General features: G+C 36.5%; 1 protein-coding gene and 1 pseudogene across 3 annotated transcripts in view; one reads left to right on the top strand and one right to left on the bottom strand.

Annotated features, from left to right (window-relative positions):
* LUZP2 (leucine zipper protein 2) overlaps positions 1–12,495 on the top strand; it is a 494,920-nt gene that overhangs the window by 339,397 nt on the left and 143,028 nt on the right. The window lies entirely within an intron of this gene.
* On the bottom strand, positions 12,256–12,378 carry LOC130829540 (small nucleolar RNA SNORA70; annotated as a pseudogene).

Here is a 12,495-nt window from a genome sequence, read left to right as displayed (position 1 = left end):
ACTTAGGTGTGACTATAGACTGCAAACTCCTCAAATTTCCTTTGAGGAGATTGCTTTACTTTCATGGAGACTTGAAAACCTCCTGTTATTTTTAGGTACCCTGCTTGTGATGCTTGTTTGTCAAGGGACTTGGGGCAATTCTCAGGACTGAAAGATTCCAGGAAATCTGATGTTTTCTTACCTCAGAATATCCTTCCACACATACACACAGAGAGAGGCCAACATCTTACCTTCTACATATCTGTATCAGTAGTTCTCAAACTATGGTACAATGAACCACCTGGGTGTTCTCTTTAAACTGTAAATTTGGTTCCATATTCCCCAACATTACAACTAACCAGTTCTGATTTGGGAACTCGGTTGAATATCAGTATAAACAAGAACCTCAGGTAATCCCTTCAAAGATGATACCACCCTTTGAGAAATATATTTATATTATATTATATTATTATATTATATTATATTATATTATATTATTATATTATATTATATTTGTAATCTAAATCTTCCTGTTCAGATGCAAGGTGAGGATCTCCATAGTTCTCATTAAACCTTGCCCAGCCATCTCGAAAACAGAGGGCTTCTAGTTGTACTCCTCCCACACCATTGTGACCACCATCAAAATTTAAACAAAATCTAGGATGGAATACTACAAATGTTCTGCCATGCTTGGACCTAAGTAGAGCAATTTTAGGGTGAATTAAAAACCTCCCCCAAAGTGCTTTTAAACTTTAATACCACTTGCTATCTGTAGCTGTTGCTTGCTCCTTTGAACCTTTCTGCCTCCAACTCTTGCTCTTGTGGACTCATCTCATTACCCTTGTCAAAGGCGTCTAGCAGGTATTAAAGATCATGGCTACCTAACTGAAGATTTCTCCCAGATGTCATCAGGAGAATAGAAGAACAACAAAATAGAGGGAATTATAAAAAGAGCCAACAGCCATCCAAGAACTTGTTCACATAACAAACATCATTGATTTGGCCATGTGTTTTTTGCATATTTGTCAAGCATCTTTAAGACCTCTCCCAAATCACCTTTGGGAATCTATACCAAAAGTGAAAGATTTTCCACCCTATGACAGTCTTCCTTTGGGAGTTTTGCGAGCCGGTCAGGTAATTTGAGCAGATGTAGAATTAAAAACACTCAGCCCCACACATGCTGGCAAAGCAAATGAGAGGACAACATAGATTGCAGAGGGTAAAATGGTATCATGCTGGAAAGGAGCCAATATATTAGAGTCTTTAAACAGAAGGGTATTTATTTTGTTTATCTGCTGTGTGAAACTGAAGTTTCTTTGCTTGTTCATTTGTTTAAGAAAACATTCCCACCATGTCTGTTTTAACCTTATATGATCTAATTATAGCCCCACCCCTACTTTTCCCCAAACTAACCTGACACATTTAAATCTCCCCCCTTGCCTATGGAAGAGGCAGTGTATCATTACAAAAAGCTGTTCTTTTCTCTCATTGTAGCCTCAGCAAGCTTCACATTTCAGATAATTTCTTAATCCCTGAGCCACTTTTGTCCATGTTGCAAATTTTTCTAAATTTCTCTCTAGTCCTCTCTAATCCATGCTTAGTTTCAGCTTCAGTGCTAGCCTGAGTTAAAGGTCAAGGCCTTTTGCTGGTTGAAGGAGAGGTTAAACACAAATTAGGTTATACTTAGATTATGGCTCTCTGTGTGTGTGTGTGTGTGTGTGTGTGTGTGCGCGCGCACGCTAGAGAGAAACAGGGAGAGAGAGACAGAGACAGAGAGGCCTACTGTGACTTTCAAAGTAAAATGTAGATATTAATTTTTCTGAGAAGCTTTCGCAGACTCCCAGAAATGCCAATTTTCCCTCCCCTGGATTCCACAAAACCTAGCTGATATCAATAACTAGCATTTACCGTGTCAGTACTATGTTCAATCTATGTCTGTACTTCTCAGTGTGTTGTATGTTGAAGGCAGATGGCAGGCCTCATTCATCTCCATAACCTAGCTCCAATCAGGTATATAGTAGAATCACAGTAAATGTTATTGGAATTAGATAGGATTAAAGGCAGATTGAGGCACAACCTATCTATCTAGTATTTCTGATATGTCATGTCTTTAGGGAAATTTTCTTTACAGATATTTTCAGAATTATTACTAGACATCAGCGATAAGCGGAGGCATTGGATATCTAAAATAAGTAGAAAATTATTAATAGACATCTGTGATAAGAGGAGGCATTGGACATCTTACACATTGAGAGTTTGGAGTTGATTAGAAAAGGAGAGTGAGAGAAGTGTGTCTCCTCTTAAAAGGATAATACCACCTTGGACTTAGTGACTGTCATTCTTAGTGAGACAGCTTAGCAGAAACCAGAGATAAGAATCCAAATGATGGATGGAATGATAAAGTAAGTATAAGCAGGTAAAACCTAATAGACAAAAGCAGCCTAAATAGAGTTATCCAGCAAGTCATGTAAGCATGATCCAGTAGATAGGAATCTGGGGTGGAAGTGACCAGGGACCCCCTATAAAGGGAGGAGAGCTTATATTGTTGTTATAAAGAATGTTATTTTGTGAATAGCATATTTTATGCTTTTGGTGATTGCCCTTGGTGTGTACGAAGCAGCCCTGGAGATTATTCTAGTAAACTTTCTCAGTTTTGGGCTTTAGAACATTTAATCTATCTCATTGTCTTATTTGAATTTTATTCTCCCATCTGGAGGAATTTTCCTTTGGTTGTAGTCTTACTGCCTCCTCTGCTGCCTTCTGTTTACAGGAGCTGCCTTCTGCTATTTGTCTCTTGAACAATCATATTACCTAAACCTTCTGATCACACATGTTCTGCCAGAATTTTGAATACTTAAAGAATATTTTGAAGGGTCCTTTAAGAGTATAATCTTGGTGCCTGTTTTCTAACCCTCATCCTGCAACCATCCTATACCTATCAATATCTTTAAATATAGCAGTTTCTATATATATATATATATACACACACACACACACACACATATATAAATGCATACACATACAACATTTTTTGTAGGATAGCAAGCATCTATTTTCATTACCTGCAGCAAGAAACCTGTCTCTCAGAGGCAGAAGTTCCTGGTTTTTGAGTAAGGATTTGAGTGAAGAAACTTATAATAAATCTCCCAAAGTTACTCTAAATTTTCTGTGTTTTTGATATTGTTGGCTCAAAAATTACCCAATAAATTTGGTCTATTTTAATCTCTGCCACAGACTACCATTTATACAAAAGTCTTAAGGGGATTTCTGTTAGATAATATATTTTATTGAAAACTAAGGTTCCTGTGATTGGAGTATCATCATTTTTTTGGTAAGAAATCCAATAGCTCTTTTTCTCTATTTGTATCACAGATTATAATCTAAATGTAAGAGAAGCAATGGGGGACAAATGTTTCTCTTCTGGAAAACATTTAATGTTACTTCCAGGTTTTATATTATTATAAAATATTAGCTAATAACATTTTGCCTGCTGCTTCCTTTTCCCCTGTACTCTTTTTAGCCTCATTCTTTAAAAAATGATAATACTGAGTTACAGTGTAATAAGACTCTTAAAACAGTTAAATATATTGTCAAATTATTTTCCGAAATGGCTATACAAATTTATTATCCTTTAGTAGTTTTTAAAATACCTTTTCATTATACTTTTACTTTTCCTCTCTTCTGAAGTGTTTCATATTCTCTTGAATTTTTTAAAAACAAATTTAATGCATAAAATGTTATCTCTTGTGAATTTGAATTACATTGATTATTAGTGAGGTTGTCAACCACCCCAATCTCCACTATGAAAATGGCTGATTAATGACCTTAAACCACTAATTCAATGTTCCTTTTTATCTGGCTATTATTAGTCTCTTGAAATTTAGTTATCTCTCTCATCGGTCTTCTACCATCAACCAGTCGTCATGTAGACTTGGTTCCAAAGATCACCCATTCTTTTTTTTTTTTTTTTTAATTTTTTTGGGGGTACACCAGGTTCAATCATCTGTTTTTATACACATATCCCCGTATTCCCTCCCTTCCTTGACTCCCCCACCTCGAGTCCCCCCCACCCTCCCTGCCCCAGTCTTCTAAGGCATCTTCCATCCTCGAGTTGGACTCCCTTTGTTATACAGCAACTTCCCACTGACTATTTTACAGTTGGTAGTACATATATGTCTGTGCTACTCTCTCGCTTTGTCTCAGTTTCCCAGATCACCCATTCTTTAAGTAGTGCTGTCAACTTGAATTTATGCCTCTGGACACTTCACTCGAATTTAATTGCCAGAAAGCCCTGAGTTCCAGTAGAAGTATCACGACCTCTAGTCTACCTCTGGAGACTCACCAGACTCTCTTTAAATCAGGTTCTGGACTGTTTTTCAGCAAAGAGAAATGTTTCTCAAATTTATTTCATCATAGAATTATTTGTGATATTATCACGATCACTAGTCCATAGGACCAGTATTCCTTAGAACCTACATTAAGAATTGTTTAATAGCATCTGGAAAAAATTAACTCAGAACTTTATGAAGTCAAGGTGAACGTTTCTCTGAGAACGACTGACCCACATTTTGGGTGAGCTTCATGTGTAATTACTTTAGGAAGTAATTTTCCCAAATTATAATGATACACAGGTATTTTTACAATTATTTCTTCATTCCTTATCCTACTCTACTAAGGAAGTGATGGAAATCTACACTTGCATTAGTTACATCTGATCCTGGTCTTCTATGGTTCTCCCCCTCCTACTGCTTCTCTTTCCCTTCCACATCCTGCCCCTCTTCTTGTCCCAGGTCCCCTCTTCTACCTTCTTGCTCCTTGTTATAGTAAATGTGAGAGTTGTTCTGATTCCCTTTCATGTGTCCAGACACTATTTTTCCCCACATCACTCTGCACTGGGCTATAGATTTCTTATATGTGAGTAGTCATTATTGTTTGCAGATTTTTCTCAGTCTTTACTTAAAATTACTCAAAATTCACCTTATGTACCAGTGCTAGTCTAATTGAGTAGCATTCTGAAGGAGGTTTGTTCCCTCTAATATGCTTTGCACAATGTTTGGTTCTAATTATGAGTACTTCTATCCATCTGGAATGATTTCACGCTGTATTTGCTTGTGCTATTTGCTTCAGGCTCAGCTGTACTCCCTAATCTAAGCACTTTGTTCCCTGCCCTGGCTGAGGCAGCTCAGTAGTGCATCTATTAAACTGTTTAAAGAGATTAAAACATTTTGGAGGGTTAAAAGGCATATTTAAAATGTTAATTACCTATCAGTTCTTCATTTCTCTTCTCTTCCTGATCTGATCCCCCATTTTATACTCACTAAAATGGAGAGTAATTTCAGCATATGGAAGCAGTAGAAGCACATATGGATTTTTTTTTAATTAACCAGTAAACTCTGTCTTTGAGGAGACTCTTACACCCTGTTTTACTTTAGCTTCAGTCTCAATGACGTATGACTCTGTGGCATATGCAACATTGAAGTTTTTTATATTTATTAAGTACTTGTACATTTATTGTTTCCTTTTATTCTCACACTAACATAGTGATGAGGCAGACAATTGTAGACAGAGAAACAGTGGTTTAGAAATGTCACAGTACAGATATGTCCGTGGTGACAGCTTGTAAATGGGAGACCCAGGACTGGAGCATATGCCTTGTAAATTCCATTCCATGTTATTTTTCGTCTCCAGCACTCTGTCAAGTGAAAAGTTAAAATTCCTGGTTTTGACTATAAGACGAACCACATTAGAAGACTTTTTTCCCTTGTTCTAGTCTAATCAGCAAAGTACAGGTGCACACCACATGAGCAGATGGAAATGCAATTAAGACAGATGTGATGACAATTCATTCACAGACTCTAATGCTTTAAAACCCCAGCACTTGTCTAAAAGCACAGAGCACAGCAGGCATACTCCAAGAAGAATCAAATGTGGGCACAAGATTTGTGCAAGCTGTAGGTCTTTCCAAATTTTGAAAGCAAAGTGACATTTAGTGGTTTTGAAATTCTACATCTATTCATACCTTCCTTATGTAGTAAGTATTTTTATATTGTTGAATATAATTAGAAAAAATAAATGTAAATGCAGGATCATTGATTATTTATCCACTACAAGCCCTGCATGAGACAAGTCAGAATGATAGCGTGACAAAAGATTTGGTCTTCAGAGTGTGAGCTGTTATATCTGTATTACATGAAGAGCCTAGATTAGTGCTTGGGGCAGGCTTTCAGTACTACTTTCTTCCTTCTTCCCACAGGAAAATCATTAGACCTCAGATATTATTTTCAACATTAAAAATTGCTAAGTAGGCCTTCTGGTTGGAATGAGTAACAGGCACTGAGGAAAGAGGTGTCAAGATAAATATCTTCACGGGTTCAGAGTGGCAAAGCTGAAGCCAACGGGCAGTTATGCTTAAGGTTATGCCCTCAACCTCCTTATTACTTGGGAGAGAGTTGTAAGAAGGTGCAGAAGAGCAAGGACCTGTAGTCAGATAAAGATCTTCTTTCACTTCTGTGCAGCATTGTGCGAGTGTCTTGACCTCTCTGAATGTCAGCTTAGTTTACTTGTCTGTTGAGTAATAATATTGCATTTTGCTAGCTACCTCACAGGGTTGTTGAGAAGCTTGTATAAGATAATAACTGTGAAAGTCTGACTTTTTAAAGTGATTTTGTATAATTTCCTTCTGTAATATTTGAGCTCTGCCAGGAATTAATAAGCATAGGAAGACCAACCTGCAAGTACTGCAGAAAGATAGTAATAGGTGGTCATAAGAGAGAGCCAGAAGGAACTAAAATCTATTTCTACTAATAAGGACCTACTGTATAGCACAGAAACTCCACTCAATACTCTATAATGGCCTATATGGTAAAAGAATCTAAAAAAGAGTGGATATATGCCTATGTATAATAGATTCACTTTGCTGTACAGCAGAAACCAACACACCATTGTAAATCAACTATACTCCAGTAAATTTTTTTTTAAATCTATTTATTCCTCTCACTCTGCAGTGGTTTTAAAGCTTAGTGTGCATAAGACTCTTCTGGGAGTAATGCTAAAATGTAGGTTCCTGGGCCATAATACCAGAGATTTTGATTCACCCAGTTCAGGCAGGATCCAGAATTCTGATTTATTATTAAATACCCTATGTGGTTCTGAAGGTGACTTGAGGACCCTAATGTGAGAAATATTGACTAAATCCTTCATCTATGATGCTTTCTCACCAGATGGATAATAAGTGGCTTGGGAGCAAAATTTATATTTAATGGATTTTTGCAGACTCATTGAGTATGAGGCAGTAGGTGGACTAATGTTTTCAGCTGAAAAAGGTGCTTCTAATGTGTTCTGCTAATTAACTTTAGTGCTAAAAACTTGTTATTTACCAGTTTTCACTTCCTATTTTAAGAGTTAAGATCTAGGTTCTAAATTAATGTGAGAGAAGAGTGATCAAATGTGGCAAAGATTGATAGCTCTCCCCCAAAGCTGTTCTCTCTGTACTAAAAAAGTTACTCCACTTTAATCTGAGCAAATTGACACCCAGAATAAACATTTCCAAACCTCCTTTGCAACTAGCTAGGCCATGTACCATCCCCATGTTCTGGCCACTATTCTATACACAAAAGAGATATTGGTAGCTTCTAGGTTGTATCCATTAAAGAAACGAGTTTTCTCTTTTTTCCCTCTTCCTTGATGGTGAAGGTAAATATAGAGGTGAACACATCATGAACCAGACAGTCCAGGGAACCATCATAGAAGCGGCAACACATCAACTGAGAGGAGTCTAGCCCTTAACACCTTCAAGGGATAGAATCACATGGCTTTGACTTATGCGTCAGAAGGGCAGAGAAAAGAAACTTCTGTCTTGTTTAAGATTCTGCTATTATGAGTCTCTTATGCAGAGCTAAACCTAGTTTGTTCTAACAAATAAATGCATCAAATAAGCACCCAGGATTAGGACAATGCAATATTATAATGTGAAGTGCACAGTCTTAGTTATCTAACTTGCAAAATGAACATTCTAGCACCTCCCTCCTAAGGCTGTTAGAAGAACCACAAGATATAAATGTGTGCAAATTGCATGATAAAATGCCTGAAACTTTGTAAATGAATAGTTTTATGTTGATTTTTATTATTAATGAGTAATTTGTAAGTCATTATCAATGACTATGTCATTGACTCTATGCTAAGGTTAGTAGAGTAACAGAGATAGGAAAAAATGAAGAAAAAAAAAACTATCTCCTGGCCAAAAGACCTTGAGTGGAAAACACTACCACAGTCTTTGTTTGGCATCAGACCCCTGATGAGTTTGCTGGAAAACATAACTGCAAGTCAAGCAGGGGCAATGTTGAATTCCAAGGCCCTTACAAAATACAAAGGGAATGTCTATTCATGGAGAATATACAGTGCAAGGCTTATGTTAAAGGAGTTTTGAATCATATTCCCATCATCATGAAAAATAACCCTGTCACAGCACTGCACCCAGAAAGATTTATGTGTGTGCTTTTACCATATTTGAGTGGGCTGCTTAGTAACAATGCTAGGGTAGCATTTGGAGGTAGCCATGTGTTACACAGATAATCTGTATTATTTAAAATCATTCAAGATGGGGTGGTGAAGATGAAAGAATGGGGGTAGTTAACTTAAAATATTTCTATGTGATATGAACTAGAGAGATTTAGCTGTGAGCACAAAACCAGAAATGGTATGTCCACTAGATTGTGTCTGTATAAATCGAGGGTAAGTTATTACATTTGCTTTCAGCAGTGCTTCTCAAACTTGAGTGAGCAGCAGAATCACCTGAAGTGCTTGTTAAAATGCAGATAGCCAAACCCCACTCTCAGAGTTTATGATTCTGTAGGTTTGGGTCAATTTGGGACCCAGTAATTTGGGATCCAAGTGCTGCTGGTGCTGCTGCAGGTCCAGAAACCACATTTTGAGACCTGCTGGCTTATAGGAAGTTGCTAGTAAAGTTTGGTATAGGTAAGCAGACTGTTTCTTTGTTGATACCTTTTAAGGTCGTAGGGTTCCCTCATTCTCTACCCATGTAGGGATTAGATTGTAAAATCCTAGGTGGTAAAGACTGTATCTTGGATTTTTTTTTTTTTAAGAGAAAGTCTCCCTGCCTTCTTTCTTCTCCTTTACTGTGGCAACACTCCAGGCAGCAATACGTTGTTTTAAACCTGTCTGTGTTGTGGAATGTGCTTTGTATCGCATGGCAATAATTGCTTCACAGGAGAGAATTCCTTTTATGTTATGTACATAGCTGCATTTTTGGGTGGGAGGCAAGGATAAGGTTTTTATGAGCTGAGGCCATAGAGACAGAAGATCTGATGGAGGTCAAAACCTGGGTTTGAATCTTGGCTTTGTTTTTTATTTGCCCTGTGAGTTAAGAGATTCACTTAATCTATGTGTCCTTACTTCAGTGTTACATGGGCTTTATTATTTGGGATATTCATAACTTACCTTATGATGATACATCGACTTAAATGGGTTAATGCATTTAAAGTTCAATTGTATTGTTTTTCATTCAGCTGAAAGATTTTTTGGTTCTAGTTGAAGTGAAATAAAAGTTATTCTTGGTAAAGATATTTAGCAATAATAAAAAGGAATTGCTGAGTACTTGCAAAAAAAAAATAGAGGTGAAACAGATGTCTTAGCAAGAGAGGTTTGTACAATGGAACAGAGATAAAGCTAGACCTGACTATCTCTCTATGTCTATAAGGTGGGCAGGATGAGTGAGTAATGTATAGGGGGGACTATTGGTATGTATATAAAGACCAAAGAAAAAAAATACAAGCGATTATAAAATTTAATTTGTTTAAAATTGTACATTTGTAAAAAATCTCAATTTGAAAACTATTAATATTTCTTTTAGTGTGCTTATTCATTACTTTTAGCAAACAACAAAAAGGATATTTATAGTTTAATTTGTGATTTCCGTTATACTGTCCATTATTTCAATAGATCTTAAGTTCTTAACTATTCACCTGCTACTTTAGGAATTTTCAGAGCTCTCTGTGGTATAAGGCCACTTTATGAATATTAAGTTAGTTTTATTATAAAGTTTTAAAGATATTTTATTAATATCCATCCAGTTATGCAGTTATGCTGATATTCCTCATGGAATATATATTTTATATGGAAGATCCGATATACTGGGTTTAAATGGTGAACATACCGATTATTTCGGTCTATTGCTTTTTAAATTGTGAGATCAGATACTGTCCTGCTTTTAATACAGTTGAACACATTTGTTTATTTTAATAGATTTTATATTTTCAAGTAGTTTCGTTCTCACAGCAAAATTGGGCAGAAAGTACCGATACCCATAAATACACTCTATGTCCGTACACCTGAGGCCTCCTCCACTATCAACATCCCACACAAGAGTGGTACATTTGTTGTAATCAGTGAACCCACATCGACACATCATTGTCACCCAAAATTCAAAGTTTGCATTAGGGTTTACTCATGATGTTGTACATTCTATGGGTCTTGACAGACGTATAATTACATAATCCATCCTATAGTCTCATAGAGAATAATTTCACTCCCCTAAATAGTCTCTGTGTTCTGCCTATTTATCCCTCCCTTCCTCAAACCCTTAGCAAATAAAGATCTTTTCACTGTCTCCATAATTTTACCTTTTCATAATGTCATTCAATGACTATTATAGAATGTATGCTTTTTCAGATTGACTTCTTATACTTAGTAATGTTCATTTAGGTCTACTCCATGTCTTTTCGTGGTTTAATAGTTCATTTCTTTTTAGAGCCGAATAATATTCCATTGTCCGGGTGTACCAGAGTTTATTCATTCATTTATCTACTGAAATATCTCTTGGTTGCTTCCCAGTTTTGGAAATTATGAATAAAGCTGCTATAAGCATCCTTGTGCAGGTTTTATGTGAACCTAAGTTTTTAACTCCTTTGGGTAAACATCAAGAAGCACAATTGCTTGATCATATGTTAAAGAATATGTATAGTTTTATAAGAAGCTGCCAACTGTCTTCCAAAATTGTTGTATCATTTTATATTCTCAACAACAGTAAATGAGAGTTCCTGTTGTTCCAAATCCTTGACAGCATTTGGTGTTGTCAGTGTTTTGAATCTTTGCCATTCTAATAGATAACGCAGTGGTATCTCATTGCTGTTTTAATTTGTAATACCCTGATGACATATGATACAGAGCATCGATACATATATTAATGCCTTTTTTTTTTACCCACCATACATGGGTTACAGGAGAACTTATTTAATATTCAAAGAATAAATAGGTGAAGTATTAAATGCATGAAATCAAAACCAAGGTTCTGACTTTTAATGGTGAAAATTCTGACACTATTAGAGGCCAAAACTGAGATGGAGAGAGGTAAATTTACCATGAAATCCTTCAGCTCATCACGTGAGCAGCTGCCTTGTCCACAGCATTCAGAGTGCACTCTGCACACAGATGTTTCCACAAAGAGCAAAATGCTCATTCACATGCACTCTAAATAGCTTTGAGGATCGTAAGTAGGGGAGCTTTTGTATGAACTGTCCCTCTGTGAACACCCTTAACATGTTTGATCTAAGCCACAAGACCATGAGTTCAAAGTATACTTTCTTTTAGTATAATATTTTATTTTAAAGAACCTGAAGAGCAGGTAGAGCCAACCAGACAACTACTGGGTAAGTAGTAATGAGCAGAAATAAAGAAAATTAGAGAATAAATAAATAAATAAATAAATAAATAAATACTCCATCATAGAATGAATCTGCATGCCAGAATATATAAAAACCCTAGTGCTAAGAAAGATAGTACATAAAATTAACAAATAGAGTTCAGTGTGGTCATATTAATTTTAAAGAAGAATCCGACAAAAATTATTTTATTTTACATGAACAGGATTCACTGGTGGCTGTGAGTCAGGAGGAGGCAGTGTCAAAGCCCGTATTTGTGCAGAGGTTGCCATTTACCCAAGGGGCCAAAATTGGGGATTTATATGGCCCCAGAAGAGCCAGTTTTCAGCCATCATCTCTTCAAATCACCTATATTAAACTTGGTGAAGCCCTGCTTCTTGATGATGTGGATCTTCTGGTGGCCAGGGGACTTGAAGTTGGCCTTGCATAGAGCCTCAATCACATGCTCCTTGTTCTGCTGCTTGATGTGGATGGACATGATATCTTGGCCAATATGAATTCTAGCCACTGTGCCCTGGGGGTTTCCAAAGACACCCTTCATACCTGTCTAAAGCCTAGATTGGGAACAGCATGAGGTCACACATGGATGTCCACTGCAACGGGCTATTTCCATTGTCCCTTTGGGCAACCTATATAAGCAATAGGCTGCATAACACTACTATTGGTAGCCTTTGCACCTGAGTATTTATGGGGACAAAAGTATAATTGGTTTAATCAACTGCAGAGATAAAATTTCTCAAATAAATGTTTCAGGTAAATCTAAGAGATAAATGCAAGAATATGAAAAATATCAATTCTTTGTAAAAATTTTAATAGAAAAAATAAAGGAACAGGTGGGTAT

Source organism: Hippopotamus amphibius, chromosome 9 (genome assembly GCF_030028045.1).
Source record: "Hippopotamus amphibius kiboko isolate mHipAmp2 chromosome 9, mHipAmp2.hap2, whole genome shotgun sequence".
NCBI lineage: Eukaryota > Metazoa > Chordata > Mammalia > Artiodactyla > Hippopotamidae > Hippopotamus > Hippopotamus amphibius.
This window is presented reverse-complemented; position numbering and strand designations above follow the sequence as displayed.